The sequence below is a fragment of the Elephantulus edwardii genome, unplaced genomic scaffold, assembly GCF_000299155.1.
Source record: "Elephantulus edwardii isolate Elephantulus edwardi_28Jun2011 unplaced genomic scaffold, EleEdw1.0 scaffold00152, whole genome shotgun sequence".
NCBI lineage: Eukaryota > Metazoa > Chordata > Mammalia > Macroscelidea > Macroscelididae > Elephantulus > Elephantulus edwardii.
In genome coordinates this window covers 1,191,071-1,210,920 of record NW_006399902.1, presented here as the reverse complement: position 1 = coordinate 1,210,920, position 19,850 = coordinate 1,191,071, and positions in this window count along the sequence as shown.

Genomic DNA, 19,850 nt, shown 5'->3' with positions numbered 1-19,850 from the left:
TGGAAGTTAGATGATGAGTAGGATGACAGAAGGAGAATCTATGCCTTTGAGTTGTGATACTGGAGAAGAATACTGAGTATTCCATGGACTCCCAGAAGAATAAACAAGTCAGGCCAAGCTAATCCCTTTGAGGCAAGAGTGGTGAAACTTCATTCCATATACTTTGGGCATGCTTGAAAATGTGAAGGATCAGTTTAAGAGAGGAAGTCCTTCGACAAGATGGATTGACACAGTGACTAACAGTGAGCTCAAGTATCTTGGAGATGGTGATAATGACACAACCTAGAGCAAGGTGCAGATCTATTGTTAATAGGGTCGCTATGAGTCACAGTCAACTTGATGGCACATACAAGAATAACAATAGAGATTTTTTAAAAACCACAACAATCCAGTCAAAAGATGTGTAAAAAATTTGAATTGGCATCTCTTCAGTGAAGATATGCAAATGGATAGCAAGCTTATGAAGAGATATTCAACATCTTTAGTCTTTACAAACTCAAACTCATTGCTGTCAAGTTGGGACCTACTCATAGCTGACTCTCCATTGGGTCTTGGGGGCAGTAACTCGAAGGAAAAAAATTGCCTCTCTTTCTCCCTCAGAGCTGCTGAGGGAGTCAAAGCACTAGCGAGTCTTTGAGTTAACAGCACAGCTCCCCGTGGACTGTGTACACCATCAGAGCTCTCTCTTGAGTCATTGGAGAAATGGATGGTTATTATAAGAACAAAAGAAGAAAACTGTTAGTGATTATTTTGAGAAATTGTAAGCCTTGCTCATTGATAATGGCACACAAAATGATGCAACCAATTTGGAAACCAGTTTGACGGTTCCTCAAAATTGAACACTGAATTAGTATATGAACATTCAATCATCATCTGAGCATAGAATTATTGTATTTGAATCTTTTTAATTCTCACTTCCCCTACCCTTGTATTTCCTTCAATGGACTAGAGGCACATTCCCTTTCTGAGAGACTACACAGTGGTTATCTTCATACTCATACTGTGTATCTCCCTGAGGACAAAACCCAGCTAAAGGAGCAAGGACCCTGTGCAGGAGGGACCAACCCTTCGTGAGCACCTGCTATCGGGAAGTTTTGCCTTTATTAGTGCATTTGCTCCACAAGATAAGCCTGTGGGATGGTAATATTTGATTTGCTTTTCACCTCATTGCTCCATGTGTACTCATGGAGAACTCTCTATGCATATAATTATAATTAAGATATTACAGAATTCTGGAGTAGCCAGTTGTAGAAGTTCTCCGAAAACAGACCCCTAGAAGAGAGAGAGGCAGATTGGGGTTATGAGGGCAACTTCCACCCTAATGTACTAACTTATGTCTAAAGCTCATCTTTCCCACCCACTAACTGCCGGCTTGGGCAAGCCTCTTAACTCCTTCAGCCAGTGTCCTTTACTGTAATCGTAGACCAAAAACCAGCCTGTGTTGCATGTGTATAAGGCATGCAAACTCATAAAAATTGTATACAAGTGTCCAGCATAGGACTTTGCTTAGAAAAGATTGAGTGAAAGGAAATCTATCCCTATGACATAAAGAAGAACTTCACTTAGAACCCACGTGTCCTAACCACTGACATTCCTTTTGTCACTACTATGTCATTGTTATGTACCATGGAAGAGTAGAAACCTACTCATAGCTGACCCTCCAGTGGGTTTTCAGAGGCAGGAAACTGTATAATAGGAAACCACCCATCTTTCTCCTGTGGAGTAGCTGGTGGATTCGAACTGCATACCTTTGACTTGGTAGCTCACTTGTTTATCACTAAGCCACCAAAGCTCTCTACTATATTTAAGCCTAAAACCAGTATAGATTCTCTTGGAACCAACAGTATATCATATCACACATAGTGCCTCCCTTGGCCAGGTGCCCCTTTCATAAGCATGCAAACATGCTGGGAGGATGAATGAAGCTCAGCAACAACTTCCTTCCTGTCCGTCCCCTCCCTTCCTCAGTGACTCCTCATCATCTTACCACCGTTCAGCATATTTTCAGAGAGTTCTTAATGGCAGGATGAGTCCCTCTGGGGACTATTACGCATTCCTCATAATGACATTCATTAGTCTGTCTGACATCAATACTGTTCTCAGGTTAATATGTTTGACTTAATGAGGCATTTCTTTTCTGTTAGAAAACTCCTGAAGAAGCATGTTTTCTTCCAATGAGCTAAACTGATGAATAGATTAATACCTGGCTTGAAATGCCGACCAACAAAATGAACATAACTAGCTCCTTTACCTCCTTCAGGTATGAGCTGAGCTTGAGTTAAACTTGGCATTTCTTAGAAGACCTAAAAAGAAGTTCCCCATTTGGCTCTGTGATTTTTTTCCACTCCATTTTCCTGTCTGTTTTCCTCCCCCTAGTTCCACCCCAAACTTCAATGATAAGAAGAGGCAGAAAAAAATAAAGGAGTGTCCAAAAATTAGTAGACCAGAGCATGAGAGAGTTACTCTCTCACATGGGCACAGAGGCAGCAGCCACTGTGGATAAGTATGGAGTCCAAAAACAACTGACTGTGGGGATCATAATAAATTACAGATAACATTAATAGAATAGGAATTCTAAAACACTCACATAAAACCTGTATATAGACTAAGAAATAGTCATTAGGAGGGGTTAATCATAGGGTCACACAATTTGATGGATTGAGGGATGGATGGGTAAAGGAAATGGGAAAGATTCAGTGAGAAAAGCAATGTATACTAACTTTGTAAGTAAACCAGTATAAAATAAAAAATTTATTAAAATAAAATTAGGAGAGGGCTCTATGAGGAGAAATGTGGGGTCAAGATTGGTGGACGAATTATCAACAATCTGCGTTATGTGGATGACACAACCCTGCTTGCTGAAACTGAGGAGGACCTGAAGCGCCTGCTGCAGAGTGTCAAGGACTGCAGCCTCCAATATGGATTGAGGCTCAATGTCAAGAAGACAAAGATTCTCACCACTGGACCAATTGGCAGCCTCAGGATGGATGGTGAAGAGATTGAGATTGTACACAGCTTTAGTTTGCTTGGCTCCATAGTCAACAGTCTTGGCACCAGCAGCCAGGAAATTAAAAGGCGCATTGCCATGGGAAAGTCTGCTGTTAGGGACCTCTCCAAAGTGCTGAAGAGCAGTGGTGTTTCTCTGGAGACTAAGGTGCGTCTGATACAGGCCATGGTCTTCGCAATCACCTGTTATGCATCAGAGAGTTGGACAATGATCAAGGAGGATAGAAGGAGAATTGATGCCTTTGAGCTGTGGTGCTGGAGAAGAGTATTGAGAATACCATGGACTGCTAGGAAAACAAACAGATTTGTCCTGGAGAGGGTTAAACCGGGTGGCTCCTTGGAGGCAAGGATTCTGAGGCTCCGTCTAACATACTTTGGAAATGTTGTGAGGAGAGACCAGTCCTTGGAGAGGGACATCATGCTTGGGAGGGTGGAGGGACCGCACAGGAGAGGAAGGCCCTCTATGAGGTGGATTGATTCAGTGACTGGGATAATTGGGATGGGAGTGTCAGAGACAGTGCGTTTGGCACAGGACAGAGCGGAGTTTAGGGCTGTTGTACATAGGGTCGCTATGAGTCGCAGGCGACTCGACAGCACATAACAACAACAACAACAACAACATACATAAGAGTTGTGTCCTTTCTCCATACCAGGCCTGAGGGGTTCACTATTATATCCCTGGTACAAGACACCTAGTGGGCATCAATAGAAACTTGTTGAATGAATGGGAAAAAAAATGCTAAAAAAATTGTGTCTTCTATTGTCATTTCTGTAATTGCATGATCTGAAGAGGTACAAGGTATTTAGTGTCCCAGTTAAATCCAGTGCCCAGTGACTCCTGGAACAGGACCAAGAATGACCTAAAAGACTGAGTTTCTTTGATGACCAAAGCTGTAGTCACACCCACATCACTCTGTAGCCTTTGAAAGCAACTTCCAGTTGTAAGAGATAGAGGCATCTACAACCTTTCCTCCAAGGAAGGGGCTTCCATGCCATGCCAGGTCAGTTGGGCCCTCCCAAAAAGTCAGACAGCAGTGAAGAGCCCAGCACCCTTGTTGTATCCATCCTACTTTTTTCTTAACCAAAATTTGCTCCAGACAAATTGAGTCAAGGTATGTCTCCATTTCATTCACAGAGGTAGAATTGTTTTGCAATGGAATGAGTGAGGATTTTACAAGCAGATAATTTATTTCAAATTTTATTTCTTCCATTTACCAACTAAAAGAGCTTGGACAAGTTCAAGCACCACTTTAAGGCTATCTTTTCTTAGTTGTGAAAATGTCAATAATATTTCATTGTGTATTGGATCACTATGTATGCAAGGTTCAGAGCTGCTGTACATAGGTTCACCACGGATGACGCAACAGCACATAGCAATGACAACAATAATGAATTAACAAAGTCACACATGTCCACTGAGCACAGTGAATGCTCATTAATCATGTGTAAGATTAAATTGAAAGGAGGAGTTTATGTCATTCATCACATCCTAGGATTTTACCTCCTAGTCTCCTTAAGTGAATTTTTCTGGCTTTTGCTGAATTGTCGATCCTAGCTTGATACTATATCCTGGACCATGGGATTCTCTCCCAGCCAGCCACAGCTCTTCCACATTTCTGGTTGTGGTCTTGAATAACAACATGACCACAACTTTTGAATAGTTCTTTCACTGTGTCCAGAAACTCTCTTCCATTCATATTAAAGAAATCAAAGTTAATAGGAGAGAGCATGACTTTTATATCTTTTAGGCTGGACCAGCCAAGTCTAGGGCACATGACTTCAGAACCTCATAAGAAAGCACAAGCCTACCAACTCTCCATCCTCCATTGCTGTCCTATCTCCAAAGATCCCTGTCATTTGTAATTTCTGAGTCTTGGGAGAAAGAAGGAAGAAAAACTCTAGATTACATGGAGTGACTCTTTGAAGCCTATTTTGTTCTCCTCTTGTTGGCTATAGAGGGGTAAGACCTGACTTTCTTCTGTAGGATTTTGGATGGCACACAGAGTGTCCTAGATTATAATCTCAGCTTCTAGTTATGTATTTTATTACTAAAGAGCTGTACATTTATATAGTGGATAGGAATATCAAAGTCCACTTTAGTTCACCCACCTTCACATCATTTTACAGGTGAATAAATCCAGAAGAGTTGAAGCAAGTAGTTACATAATTTCATTTAAAAAGAGAAGTCTCTGGATTAGAGAGCCCAAGCATTGAGTTTATTGTGTGATGTTGGGCAAAGTATTGCCTCCATACAAGCTGGACAAATAACATTACAAACAATACAGTTCCAAAACAGTTAACTGTGCTCATGCAGAACCTGTACATAGACTTGAGAAGCAGGAGTTTGAACAGAAGTAAATACTGCATGTTTTAAAATCAGGAAATCTATTTGTTGGAATATTCTTTTAGCATACCTTTTCTTTGTGTGCAGAGCAAATAATTCAAGAAGCTGGACTCTATGAAGAAGAATGTGGCATAAGATCGGTCCAAAACTCATCAACAACTTGAGAGTACAAATGACACAAATTTGCTTAAAGAAAATGAAGAGGGTTTAAAGCATTCACCAAAGATTAAAGACAGCCTCTACATAAAGAAAATAATATGCCTCACGAAACTAATAGGTAGCATCATGATAAATAAAGAAAAGATTGAAGTTGTCAAATTATTTCATTGTACCTGGATTTACATTCAGCACCCAAAGTAGCAATCAGGAAATCAAAAGATGTATTACATTGGGAAACTCTGCTGCCAAGGACATCTTTAAAGTGCTAAAAAAAAAAAAAATACTGGTGTTGGTTTAAAGCCATAGTATTTTTAATTGTTTCTTATGTGTGTGAAAGTTGGACCAGAAATAAAGAAGAGCAAAAAAAGCATTGTGGTCTTTGAAATGTGATATTGGAAGACAATGTACTGAATACACCTTGAGTAGTCTAAACATCGAACAAATCTGTTTTAGATGAAATGCAGCTAGAGTACTCCTTAGAGGCAAAGATGGTGAGACTTTGTCTCACATATTTCGAACATCAGGAGAAGCCTGTCTTTGGAAAAGGATATTGTGCTTTAAAAGTGGAGCACCAACAAAGGAATGGAAGGCTCTCCAGGAGACAGAGCAATATAATCAGTACAGTGATGGACTTAAGCACAGAAAACAATTTGAAGATGGTACAAAATCAAGTGAGGTTTCATTTTCTTGCATGTAGAGTCACTGTGAGTTGGAATTCCCATGACAGTACCTAACAACAGTTCGAACTGTCCCTACTTCTTATGATTTGAGTTGGCCTAATTTGAGATAAAATACGGACTATAACTCTGTGATCCACAATCCCAATTTTGTCCCTTTATGGGGAGAGACACCCAGGAGTCTTCTGGGTCAGCTGACTACCTGCCATATTTTGCCTTCCAAGTATTTTGTTTTCTTCTTTTCTCTGAGGTAGCAGATCATTGATGAAAAACTAATCAATGGAGCTATATTTCTCAACATCAAACAAATTAGAATACTTTATTAAAAGCTTCTTCATCAGGAGTTTCATGAAGTATTGAAATGATCTTCAGGTCAAGAAAGCAAGTTCAGCACGAACAGAATGTTCCAGCTGGAAGCACATTGGAAACCATTCCATTCAACCGCCCGCATTTTGTAAATGAGTAAACTAAGGCCCAGGTAAAGACTTTCTCAAGGTCCAGCTGTGTGTTTGTTGCAAAGCTGGGGCCAGAACTAAGATTAGCCAGTAACCGGGCCTGCTTCCCTTTGCAGATGCAAGAGAAATCAAATCCAAAGCATGTTAGTCATGTCCCTAGGCTGACAGTGCTGTGATCCATACTGGGCATCACTCAGTGTTAGCTACCCGATGATCATTATCTCACTGCATTTTCACAACAGCTTTCTGAAGCAGGCACAAATGTTAGCTCTATTTTCAACACGAGTAAACTAACAATAAAAATAACCTTGGCTGGCTGGTGAGAAATATATGCCAGGGTCTTAACTGCATCAACGTCTGTGTATTTTACCATATTGTCTTCATTTCTCAAAGATCTGTAGGTTAACTTTCTGTTTATCTTTACCTTCATATTTTGTGTCAACCCTGGCCTATCCCCACTTGATGGTTCCATGTACTTTCAGCTAGCAGCCAGCCTTCCTGAAGAAAATACTCAAATACTTGATAGTTGTTGTTGTTGTTGTTATGTGCCGTCGAGTCGTTTCCGACTCATAGCAACCCTATGCACAATAGCCCTAAACTCTGCTCTATCCTGCGCCAACCACACTGCCTCTGACACACCCACCCCGATTACCCCAGTCACTGAATCGATCCATCTCATAGAGGGTCTTCCCCTCCTGCGCCGTCCCTCCACCCTCCCAAGCATGATGTCCCTCCTGGCAACATGTCCAAAGTATGTCAGACGAAGCCCCAGAATCCTTGCCTCCAAGGAGTAGCTTGGTTTAATCCTCTCCCAAATCTGTTTGTTTTCCTGGCAGTCCATGGTACATTCAGTACCCTTCTCCAGCACCACAGCTCAAAAGCATCCACTCTCCTTCTGTCCTCCCTAGTCATTGTCCAACTCTCTGATGCATAACAAGCGATTGCAAATACCATGGCCTGTATCAGGCGCACCTTAGTCTCCAGAGAGACACTGTTGCTCCTGAGTACCTTTGAGAGGTCCCTAACAGCAGACTTTCCCATCGCGATACGCTTTTTTATTTCCTTGACTGCTGGTGCCAAGAGTGTTGACTGTGGAGCCGAGCAAACTGAAGCTGTGAACACTCTCAATCTCTTCGTCATCCATCCTGACGCTGCCAATTGGTCCAGTGGCGAGAATCTTTGTCTTCTTGACATTGAGCCTCAGTCCATACTGAAGGCTGCAGTCCTTGACCCTTCGCAGCAAGTGCATAAGGTCCTCCTCAGTTTCAGCAAGCAGGGTTGTGTCATCTGCATAACGCAGATTGTTAATAGACCTTCCACCAATCCTGATGCCACAATTCTCCTCATAGAGCCCAGCTTCTCGGATAATCTGCTCTGCATACATGTTGAAAAGGTATGGAGACAGGATGCATCCCTGGCGTACAGTAGATTTAAAAAAAAAATCTAAGAAAATACAATTATGGAGGGTAAGACAAAACTTACCTTGCTTATTTAACATAAGCATCAGGTATGTATACCTTCTCTATACCTATTCAACCTGTATGCTGAACAAATTAGTCAAGAAGCTGGACTTTATAAAAAAGAATGTGACATTAGGATCAGAGGAGGAATCATCAACGGCCTGTGTTAACAGATGGCACAATCTTGCTTGCTGAAAATGAGGAGGACTTGAGGTGCTTGTTGCAGAAGGTCAAGGACTTCAGCTCTCAATATGGATTACATTTCAACATCAAGAAAACAAAATCCTTACCACTGGGTCAATAGGCAACATTTTCAATGATTTGCTCTTACTTGGACCCACAATCAACACCTTTGGTACCAGTTTCGGGAGATCAGGAGATGTATTACATTGGGAAAGTCTGCTGTCAGGGACTTTTCTAGAGTCTTGGATAGCAATGATGTCAGTTTAAAGAAAGACTAAGGTGTGCCTGAGTCAAGCCATGGGCTTTCTCAATCACTTGCTATGCAGCTGAGAGCTGGACGTATAAGGATGACAGAGAAGAATCAATGTCTTTGGATTGTTTTCGAGGAGATCACCGAATATCCCACGGTCTGCCATGCCGAAAGAACAAAGAGATATGTCTTGGAGAAAGTGCAACCAGAGTGTCCCTTAGAGACAAGGATGGTGAAGCTTCGTCTCATGCACCTTGGGTATATCGTTAGGTGAGCGTCTTCCTTGGAAAAGGACATCTTGCTTGGAAAGTTGGAGAATCAGTGAAAGAGAAGAAGATCCTCAAAGACATGGATTGATACAGTGACTGTGGCAGTAGATTTAAGTGTGTCAGGGATAACAAGGATGGTGCAGGTGAGGACAAGTTTCAGATCTGTTGTTCATAGGATCACTGTAAGTGGCACTCAACTCTACAGGACCTAACAACAACAATTTAAGTTAAGTTGTTGTTTTGTGCTGTCTAATCGCCTATAACTCATAGTGGCCCTATGTACAACAGTCCTAAACCCTGCTCTAGCCTGTGCCAATCTTATTGTCTCCGACACACCTATTCCAATTACTCTAGTCACTGAATCAATCCATCTCATCGGGGGGTCTTCCTCTCTTGCTCTGTCCCTCCACTCTCCCAAACATGACATCCCACTGCAAGGATTAGTCCCTCCTTGCAACATGTCCAAAGTATGTCAGACGAAGCTTCAGAATCTTTGCCTCCAAGAAGTAGCCTGGTTTCACCCTCTCTAGGATGAGCCTGTTTGTTTTCTTAACCATCTTCAAAATGTGTTCTCTGGGATCTCTTCCAAAAGAAAAGTTTGAGGAATGATGGCAGGTTGATCATAAAATATGTGACCTGTGTAAATAACTGGGAGAACATTCCAGTCAGAAGGAACCACAAGTGCAAAGGTCCTGAGATGCTTGGTAAATCACAAGACAGCAACGGGGGAGGAGATTTGGAGAAAGCGAGAACATAGAGGTCATGAGGGGGTTGGAGAGCAGCTTAAAGGCTTCAGGTCTAACCCGAGGGATGCAGAAGTTACAGAGGATATGAACAGGGGATGAACACAGTCAAAACAGCATTTTAAAAGTCCTTTGCTACTGCTCAGTGGAAAAATATGCCATGGGGTAAAAGTGGGGACAGGGAAATAAGCTGAGTGGCTCCTAAAATAATCCACATTGTTGCGATCACAGTGGGTGTGTAATAAAGCTCTACTCTGTAGGTTCTTGATAAAGGTTGTAGGTGATGAATAACATTTTTTTACATACAAGCACCTGACTTCATGCATTGCACATAGTAGGGCCTCAGCAGGTGGTAGCTACAATTATCAGCATAAGAAATGGAAAGTGCTAAGAAATCTAAAATCACGTCTTGCAGCTGCCTGGTCTCATATCTCTGAGTCTTGTAGCTGCATCTCTATTGATGAAGGAATTGATAACTTAGACCCCCAGGCTGAAAAGAGAAATTCCTGGTGACACAGTACAGTGAAGGATGTCTTTTGCCTGTTATCTCACAGTGGTACAGAAAGGTTTAGATAAATGATAAAAGACTCACATTTCACATGTGGAACAGGTGTTGAAAGAACACATATCTCTCAGAGTGTTTTCAAGGAAAAGGTAACTTTTCTTGACTTAAAAGTAAAATCAAAGGTTAGGAGGCAACTACAAATACAGTAAGCATATATACTCTAAATCTCCAATTCAAACCTCTTCTTCTGCAATATGATTTTTTTCAATACTATTTATAAATGGATGTTATTACAGCAGACAGTGTCTACGTTCACATGGGAATAGACAAAGACTGCTTTCACTTGGAGTGAAACTAACAGCCACTTTGGAGCAGAAAATGTGGCTTTTGGTGAAAGAGCAGGCACATTTTATTCTGCTGTTCACCAGGTTGCCATGAATGGATTCCATTCCAAGGCAACTAACAAATCAGAGGAGGAAAGTAAGTCATGGAAAGAAAGCAGAAGGGAAAATGTATTCAACTGGCTACATGTCCTGCACAGGGGCAGAGGCAAGATGGCATCCCAGATCTTCCTGCTCTAAACCCAGATATTTTACTACCAACATCTGAATTTCTAACAAGTGAGCTAGACATTTCTAGGGAGTACTATCAGCACCCCAAACTCAACATGGCCAAGCCCAATATATCCTTAACTGAGTTTGGCATCTTCCTGCTGCAGCCTGACTCTTGTCTGTGTCCTGACCACTGAGAGCTGTGCTACAATCCTCTGGACACACATAAAAATTTGTGAATTAGAGTTCGCACCTAGGTCTAACCAGTTATAAAGTTCAGTTCTTTTTTGTTCCATGATTTTGACCTACATAGTCAATAAGATACCAAGGTCTATGTCCTCCTTCTGTAAAGTTTCCTCTGCCATTTTCTGCTAGAACCAACTGCTTATCTTTGAACCAAGTGAAAAAAATCCCAGACTCTATAACTAATACTATCAGTTCTAGTTGAACTCTGCTAGGACATGATCTAACCCTGATTCTTACAAGTCTTCAGCATCTGGATGAGGACTTGTCCCAGGAACACCTTCTTCCCTAAAAAGACTGCAATATAAGATTAGATCAGCCCAGGGAATGTCATCGTGAGTGGCCTGAGTATATAGCTCCAGGACACAACAAGGGACCAACAGCAGGACTATGGAGGAAGGAGGCTTGCACTGAAGTTCCAGGGAAGGGCAAAAACTTAGAAAACTTAGTACTGAGCAGCTAAAGAAAAGCAGATAATGATGATGAAGTGTGGGCAAGTGGCTCAGGGGAAAGGCTATGTGTGAAGAGTGGCCGCATACACTACTGAGTCATGGTGTTGTTGAAGAGTCTTTGAGCTGTGGCATTGGAGAAGAGCACAGAATATCCCTTGGACAGCCAAAAGAACAAATAAATGCATCTTGAAGAGGGTGCAGCCAGAGTGCTCTTTGGAGAGAAGGATGATAATCTTTCGCCTCATGTACTTCTGGCATTGGTTACTAAGAGAGGCTATTCCTTGGAGAGGGACATGATGTTTGGAAAGGTAGAGGGTCGGTGAAGGAGAGGAAGACCCTCAACCAGATGGATTGACATGGTGACTGCTGCAATGGGCTCTAGTGTGTCGGGATGTGTGAAGATGGTAAAGGATAGGATGGGATTCAGATCTGCTCATAGGGTTGTTGTGAGTTATACTTAACTTGACGGCACCTAACAACAACAACAACTACAATACACTTCTGATGGAAGTATATATGGGAATAACCACTTTAGAAAACTCTTTTGACAATATCTTTAGAAGCTAAACAATCCATGACCCAGAAATTTTATTCCTAAGTGTCCACATTTCAGAAATTCATTCATGTTCACCAAGAGTAGTGCTCAGAAATATCCATGCAGTGCTGTTTAAAATGGCCTCAAACTGGACACGACTCAGATTTCAGGATGATGTGGCTAGCTAAATAAATGAACGAATGGATGGATAGATAGATGATAGATAGATGATAGATAAATAGATAGATAGATAGATAGATAGATAGATAGATGATAGATAGATAGATAGATAGATAGATAGATAGATAGATAGATAGATAGATAGTCATACACTTACACAAGAGAGAAATCCTTGAGTGATTCAGAGGGCCAATGTGCTCCCATGGTAACTGGCTCTGGAGGCTCTGATCCACTCAGAGGTGCCTCAAAAGAAAAGTCTGAGCTATACTTCACTGAAGTCACTGAGAGCTCCATAAAAAGACATAGTTCTGTTCTGACACATGTGAGGTCCTCAGGGATCACAGGTGTTTTGGTTTTCATTCAAAAGAAGACCACACACCAATAGTTTGCAAGAATGGACAATGTACAACCTAAAACAACAACATGAATAAATCACATAAATATAATATTGAGCAAAGGAACATCCAGACCAACATCTGGAATAGGTCATGTAACCCAGTCTCTTAGAAGTCAGACCACTGATCACTTGCTCTGAATTAAAAAGACAGTATCAGGCACAAGTGAAGGCACAATTTCTAGGATACTGAATTCTTTTCTTTGGCTGGTTGTTTCACAAGTATATTGAGTTTTTTAAAGTTATTTTAATTGTACGCATGATTTGTATATTTTCCTCTATAAATTTTACATTACGTTGAGCTTAGGAAAAGATAAGCTACAGAAACTTTTTTGCTGGAAGGATATTTGAGAGATCAGTATGTTTGAAACGTTGCTAGACAAATATATCTAATACATTGTACATTAACAAATCATTCTTTGTTAAGGAAAGAACAATGTTCATTGACTAAACAACGAACCAAGAAACAACGAACAAATGAATAAAGCTGTCAGCAAATAAGCATTTTTATGGAAAAGTGAATGAAATAACCACTTGTGATGGTTAAGGTTATGTGTCAACTTGACTGCCTATGATTCTCTGACTTGGCAGTTATGATGTAGTCACCCCCTTAAGAAAATTTGATTTCATGTCATTAACTCCATGATGAGTAGCCAATTAATTACAAATTAGTTTCAATGGAGAAGTGACATATATTGACAAATATATGGGCATTCGACAATGCTTTCTTGCTTTCTGATCATCTGACCTCTGTTTGTTTGGATTTCAAACAATGGCCTGCCATATCACCTGCCAGTCTTGGTTGTGTCAGCTGTGGAAGCCAGCTACCTGTCATGTGACCTGTGTACTTGAGTTTGTCAGTCTTTACAGCTACTTGAGTTAAGAGAAGCCTCTAGTCTGACATCTGACCCAAGACATTGTGTGTGTGCATGTGCTTCATTAGTTTTACTTTTCTAGAGAATTCAGCCTAACACATCACTAAAATAAAAGATTAAAGAATGAAAAATCACTGGTTGACTAGGTGAGCAAACAAAGAATGAGAACAATTCGTGAATGAAAGAGTAACAATGAAAGCAGAAAAGAAGAAACTAAAGTGTGAAGGGCTAAATCAACACATGAATTAGGACACAAAAAAACTACTGAATCAATAAATGAATGGGAAAATGTTGGTAGAAGAGGAATGAATAGATGTATGGACATATTACTCACTCACTCAGTGTCAAGGCATTACTTCTGACTCATAGAAACCCTCCATAGGGTTTCTGAGGCTATATATCCTAACAGAAGGAGACTACTCATCTTTCTTCTTCAGAACCATTGGGAGGGTGGATTTTAACCACTGGAGATTTGGAACCTTCTGGTTAGCAGACCAACCACTATGCTACAGATTAAGCCACCAGAGCAAGGACAAGATGGTGAATGACTACAAATGCATAAACATGATAAGCAAATGAACAACCATACCACTGCAAAAATGGATCAGTGTTCTGACTGGACATGAGAAAAAAGTAGTATACTGTTGAGTAGAAGACTCCCGACATCACAGAAAGCATCTCCACTCAGACACTGAGGGCTCCAGTTTTGTCAAGTAAGCTATGCTACTCCCGGGAAAGTTTCTTAAAGTGACTTCAATTCAGATGTAATAAGAATATGATTGAATGACTCTTACTAATGCCACTGAGTGTGGCACTCGCTCCCCAGGATTAACTCTGGGTTCTGTGGGAAGAGCTAAATAGAACTGACTACATTGTTTTCCCAATTATGTTGAGATAATTACCTATTATGTAGAGAAACCCCAGCATGATTTTAATAATCGCTACTTAAATAACACATTTTCACTGTCTCCTTACAAATTAACCTCCAGGAAGTGTAATTAATGTCAGTGTGGGAGGGTTTGCAGGGTGGCTCGGGAATGAAGAAAGAAAGGGGTAACAGCTGTCACTGCGTTGTCCCTGTGAGACTCTGAGGCTGGTGATACTGTGCCTGGAGCACAGGTTTGGACCTCAGAACCCCTGGATCCCGAACATCAGCAAGTCACTCACTCACCCTTTCTGGCCTCAGTCACCTCTCCTATATCACCAGGGCTGTTTAAACTCCCAAAAGCAGTGGGGAAATCTGCTACTCCAAATTCCTAAATTCACTAGGCTATAAGGGGAATCTCATTCTAGGCTTGGATCAGGGTCAAAGACCATCACCTCCCCCACCCCCACCCCAAATGGGTCCTCACAGCTCAGGCACATTCCTCCTAACAGGATGACAGGGTCATCTCTGGATGTGCACCCCCTCCAATGACAAAACTTACTTCTCACTGCAGCTTGCATACCCAGCTCTGTGTCTGGCACATTGTGAGTGCTCATCAAACAGTTTTGAAAGGAATAAGTTAACTAGATCATAAACTGTGTGTTCTATTAATTCCTTTTTTATAAACAAAAGACGCTCTGTGGCTGCTCAGTTCCCATCTCACGTCCAGGTCACTTGTTCCATTTTACTCCATTGGCATTTGCCCAAGTCAGCCCCTCTGCTATGTGCTGCTTCTAACCTCTGTGAATTTGAAAGAGGGAACCAGTTAGGATTGTATATAAAACAAATGCCAATCAGCCCTGAGGAATTGAGCGCATGAGGAAGACCCTGGCATGAAGTGACAACGCCTGGAGGTCAGCCTTTGGATCTGAGCAAGTCCTCTCCTCTGGGGGACTCCAGAGTGACAAGGACTTGCCCAAGTCCCCAGTAAGTGCCTGGAGGAACTGGGGGGACCAGGCTCCTCACCACTGATATGATGCTGCCCTACTGTGTTAACTGAAGGAGCTATGTCTTCAGTCCACACCTATCTTTCAGGAAATTCTTGCAGCTTCCGAAAGAGGAGAGTCCATAAAGTGCCCAAGTCTGGGATGTTCCCAAACAATGAGTAGTGGTCGTGTGTGAGGTGGGAGCCTATAGACAGCTCTGCCTGGCTGGGTGATCTCCCCACTCAGCACGGCCTTTGTTCAAGGTCCAGAGAAGTCAAAGACCTAGAGGGAGTCCCTTTTGATCCCCCAGGAGTGTACCTATTTCTTATTTGTGAGACTTTCCAGTAGTTCTAAGACCCGCACATTCCTCGACTCAGCAGATGGACATTAAGCACAGACATCAGGGACGGTCTCCTGTTGGTCAATTTGGGGCTGTGCTCAGCAGGATCACTCTGGCTTAGACTCCTCTGCCCTCCACACAGAGAAGCAAAGCCCTTGCAGGTACTAGGAACTGGATAGAGGGGTCTCTGCTCATTTTTATGGGTTAGACAAGGTCACCCCCATTTGGATCACCCACAGGTAGCCAGCCCCCTCTTCTTAAATTTGTTTAATTTTTCAAATTGGACTTAAATCGCTACTAATTGCTCTTAGAGGACAACGTTATAAAAAGGAAAAGAGACATAGAGGTGGTTCCTATGAAATGAAATCAAATTCCTTTTTATACAATTGACCATAGGCCTTTAAAATGCTCTTTTCAGACTGTTAGGGAAGATTCTTTGATAATTAAGTGATTGGAAGATTCTGGAAAACAGCCACGGTTAAAGAGGCAAAAAAAACTCTTGGCTCCTTAAATGAGAAATTTGAACTTCGTGGGACTCCTCCACTCTCAGTGCCATGGGGTCCTTTTCCAATCTCCCTCTCAAGTGGACACAGGAGGTCAGGACAGAATCCAGAGGAGAACACAGAGATGATTAAAGAGGAAGAGGCACCAGTATCACAGGAGGGAGGGATGAAGGTGTCATGATGACATCATTTACTACCTGAAATAGAAAGATCCTAACAATCATCTATCGAAGAGAACCCTGGTGGCACAGTGGCTAAAACCCTTGACTGCTAACTGAAAGGTGAGTGGTTCAAACTCACCTAGAAGAAAATCCATGAAAGAAAGATAAGTTAGCCAGCTTCCATTAGGATTTGTTATTGTTGTTTTTATTGTTGTTGCTTTGTGCCATCAAGTGGTCTGCAATTCACAAAACAACAACTCTGAACCCTGTTTTGTCCCGTGCCAACCTCATTGTCTCTGACACACCCACCCCCATATCCCCAGTCACTGAGTCAATCCATCTCATCCAGGGTTTTCCTCTCTTGTGCTGTCCCTCCAACCTCCCAACCATGATGTCCCTCTCCAAGGACTGATCCCGCCTTGCAACACGTCCAAAGTATGCCATACAGAGCTTCAGAATCCTTGCCCCCAAGGTGCTGCCTGGTTTCACTTTCTCCAGGATGAACCTGCTCGTTCTCTTAGAAGTTCATGGTATATTCAACACTCTTCTCCAGCACCACAGCTCAAAGGCATCAATTCTCTTTCTATCACCCATAGTCATTGTTCAGCTTTCTGATGCATAGCACATAATTGCGAAGACCATGGCCTGGATCAGGTACACCTTAGTCTCCAGACTGACATCATTGTTCTTCAGTACTCTGGAGATGTCCCCAGCAGACTTTCCCACTGCAATTCATCTTTTGATTTCCTGGCTGCTGGTACCAAGAGTTGATTGTGCAGCCAAGCAAACTAAAGCTGTTAACAATCTCAATCGCTTCAGAACCTATCATAATGCTGTCGATAGGCCCAGTGGTGACAATTTTTGTTTTCTTGATGTTTAACTGCAATCCATACTGAATGCTGCAGTCCTTGAACTTCTACAGCAATAACTTCAGGTCTTCCTCAGTTTCAGCAAGCAAGGTTGTGTCATCTGCATAATGTAGGGTGTTGATAAGTGTTCGTCCAATCCTGATGCCACATTCCTTCTCATACAGCCCAACATCCTGGATGATCTGTTCTGCATATAGAGTGAAAAGGTATGGAGATAGGACATATCCCTTTTATATACCCTTCCTGATTTTAAATCATGCAGTGTTTTCTTGCTCTGTTCTGACAACTGCCTCCTGGTCCAAGTATAGGTTTCATGTAAGCACAATCAAGTGTGCTCGGATTCCCTTTCTTCTCAGCCACAGTTTGTTGTGATCCACACAGTTAAATACCTTTAAATAGTCAATGAAATACAGGCAGACATTCCTCTAAACCCAGCCTGTTCATCTTGCAGTTCCCTGCTGATGTGCTGTTCCAGTCGTTTTTGGATACTTTTCAGCAGATTCTTCTATTAATGATATTGTTATGATGATATTATATGATATTAATGATATTGTTCGATAGTTTCCATATTCTGTTGGTTACCTTTCTTTGGAATGGGAACAAATATGGTCTCTTTCAGTCAACTGGCCAGGTGATTGTCTGCCAGGTTTCTTGGCACAATTTGGAGAGTGCTTTCAGGGCAGCATCTATATATTGAAATATGTCAATGGGTATGCCAAGCCTTGGAAACCCTTGGAAGCAGTTCTGCTCTGACCTATAACTGTCTGATTACTATGAGTCAGAGTCAACATTAAACAGTATGGAGGGGCTATTAACATCTACTTGGTCTCTTGGTGGCTCGAATGGTTAAGTGATTAGCTACTAGCATAAAAGGTGACAGTTCAGATCCACCCAGAGGAGAAGTAGTCTTAGCGATCTGCTTGCAAAAGCTCATAGCCTTGAAAAGCCTGTGGAGCAGTTCTGCTTTACACACATGGGGTCATAATGAGTCAGGACTGGTCAGTAACCAACAAAAACACCTCTGCTATCCAAAGGAAGGGTTCCTATGTACAGGGCACTATTTTTTGTAGTCACTTATTGACCCTTCCTGAAGAGGTTATTGGGGAAATATCGTCAAGATGTCTGCCACAGGCTTGGGAGTTAGGCAGGTCAGAGTTTAAACCTTCAATTCCTCCTAACAGGTATGTGACCTTAAGTAAGTAACTCTACATCTCTGGGCTTCTGTTTTCTCCTCTAAAAAACAGAGAAATATGATACCTGTGGGGCCCAGACTCTCCGTGAAGTGAGAGTCATTGACAAATGCCTTATCAGTTGACTCTGGGCACAATCAGGGCTGGATGCACAGAGGAATGTGTTCTTCCCTCAGGAAAAGACAGGCTGGTTGAGCCACTTCGGGAGGCTGCCCTAACTCTGTGAACGCTGAAGGCCCAGAGACCCATAGGCCCGATATGGTGTCAAGCCCAAGCTACCAAAAGCAGATGTCCTAGTTGTCTGATAGTGCTATGACAAAACTATCACAAATGAGTAGCTTTAGCAAACAAAATTTATTTTCATAGTTTAGGATGCTCACTCGCTCACTCACTGTTGGAAACACCTCATACCTGGACCTCTTTGTTTCTGTGGCTATAAGTTACACAAAAGATTGCTCTTCTTTTTCCCATAGAACTAAATCTTACAGCTGTTATATGCTGTCGAGTCAGAACAAACCCATAGCTGACCCTCCAGTGGATTTTCAAAGACAGTGAATCACACAAGAGGAGATTGCCTATCCACTTCCAGAGAAGCAACTGGTGGATTTGAACCACATGCCTTTGGGATTGCAGTGCAATTTCTCACCATGAAGTCACCAGAGCTCCATAATCCTGTAGAGGTGGATTGAAACCAGCAGAGAGGCTCAGTTTTTGGATTAGCAGTGCAGCTCCCCACCAGACTAGGCCACAAGGAGTCTGAATTCAGGGCATGTACTCTAGAAAAAGGTGTTCTCAGTTAACTGTAGGGGAGGTCCTTGTCTCACCTTCCCTTGGTTTCTATTATTCTTTGAAAATCTTCACATGGCACCAGTCATGCCCACTTCTCTGTATCTAATCTGCTTTTTTCATATTTAAAAGTGTTTAGATTTAAGGCACATCTATACTAATTGTTGTTATGTGTCATCAAGTCATTTGTGGCTCATAGTGACCCTATGTACAACAGCCCTAAATTCTGCTCTGTCCTGTGCCAATCGCACTGTCTCTGACACTCCCATCCGATTACCCCAGTCACTGAATCAATCTACCTCATAGAGGGCCTTCCCCTCCTGCGCTGTCCCTCCAAACTACCGAGCATGATGTTCCTCCCCAAGGACCTGTCTCTCCTTATAACATGTCCAATGTATGTCAGACGAAGCCCCAGAATCCTTGCCTCCAAGGAGTAGCCTGGTTAACCCTCTCTAGGATGAATCTGTTTGTTTTCACGGCAGTCCACGGTACATTCAATACTCTTCTCCAGCACCACAGCTCAAAGGCATCAATTCTCCTTCTATCCTCCCTAGTCACTGTCCAACTCTCTGATGCAAACAAATTATTGCAAAGACCATGGCCTGTATCAGGCACATCTTAGTCTCCAGAGAGACACTATTACTCTTGAGTACTTTAGAGAGGTCCTTAACAGCAGACTTTCCCATCACAATACGTTTTTTTATTTCCTGGCTGCTGGTGCCAAGAGTGTTGACCGTGGAGTCGAGCAAACTGAAGCTGTGAACAATCCCAATCTCTTTGCCATCCACCCTGATGCTACCAATTGGTCCAGTGGTGAGAATCTTTGTCTTCTTGACATTGAGCCTCAGTCCATACTGAAGGCTGCAGTC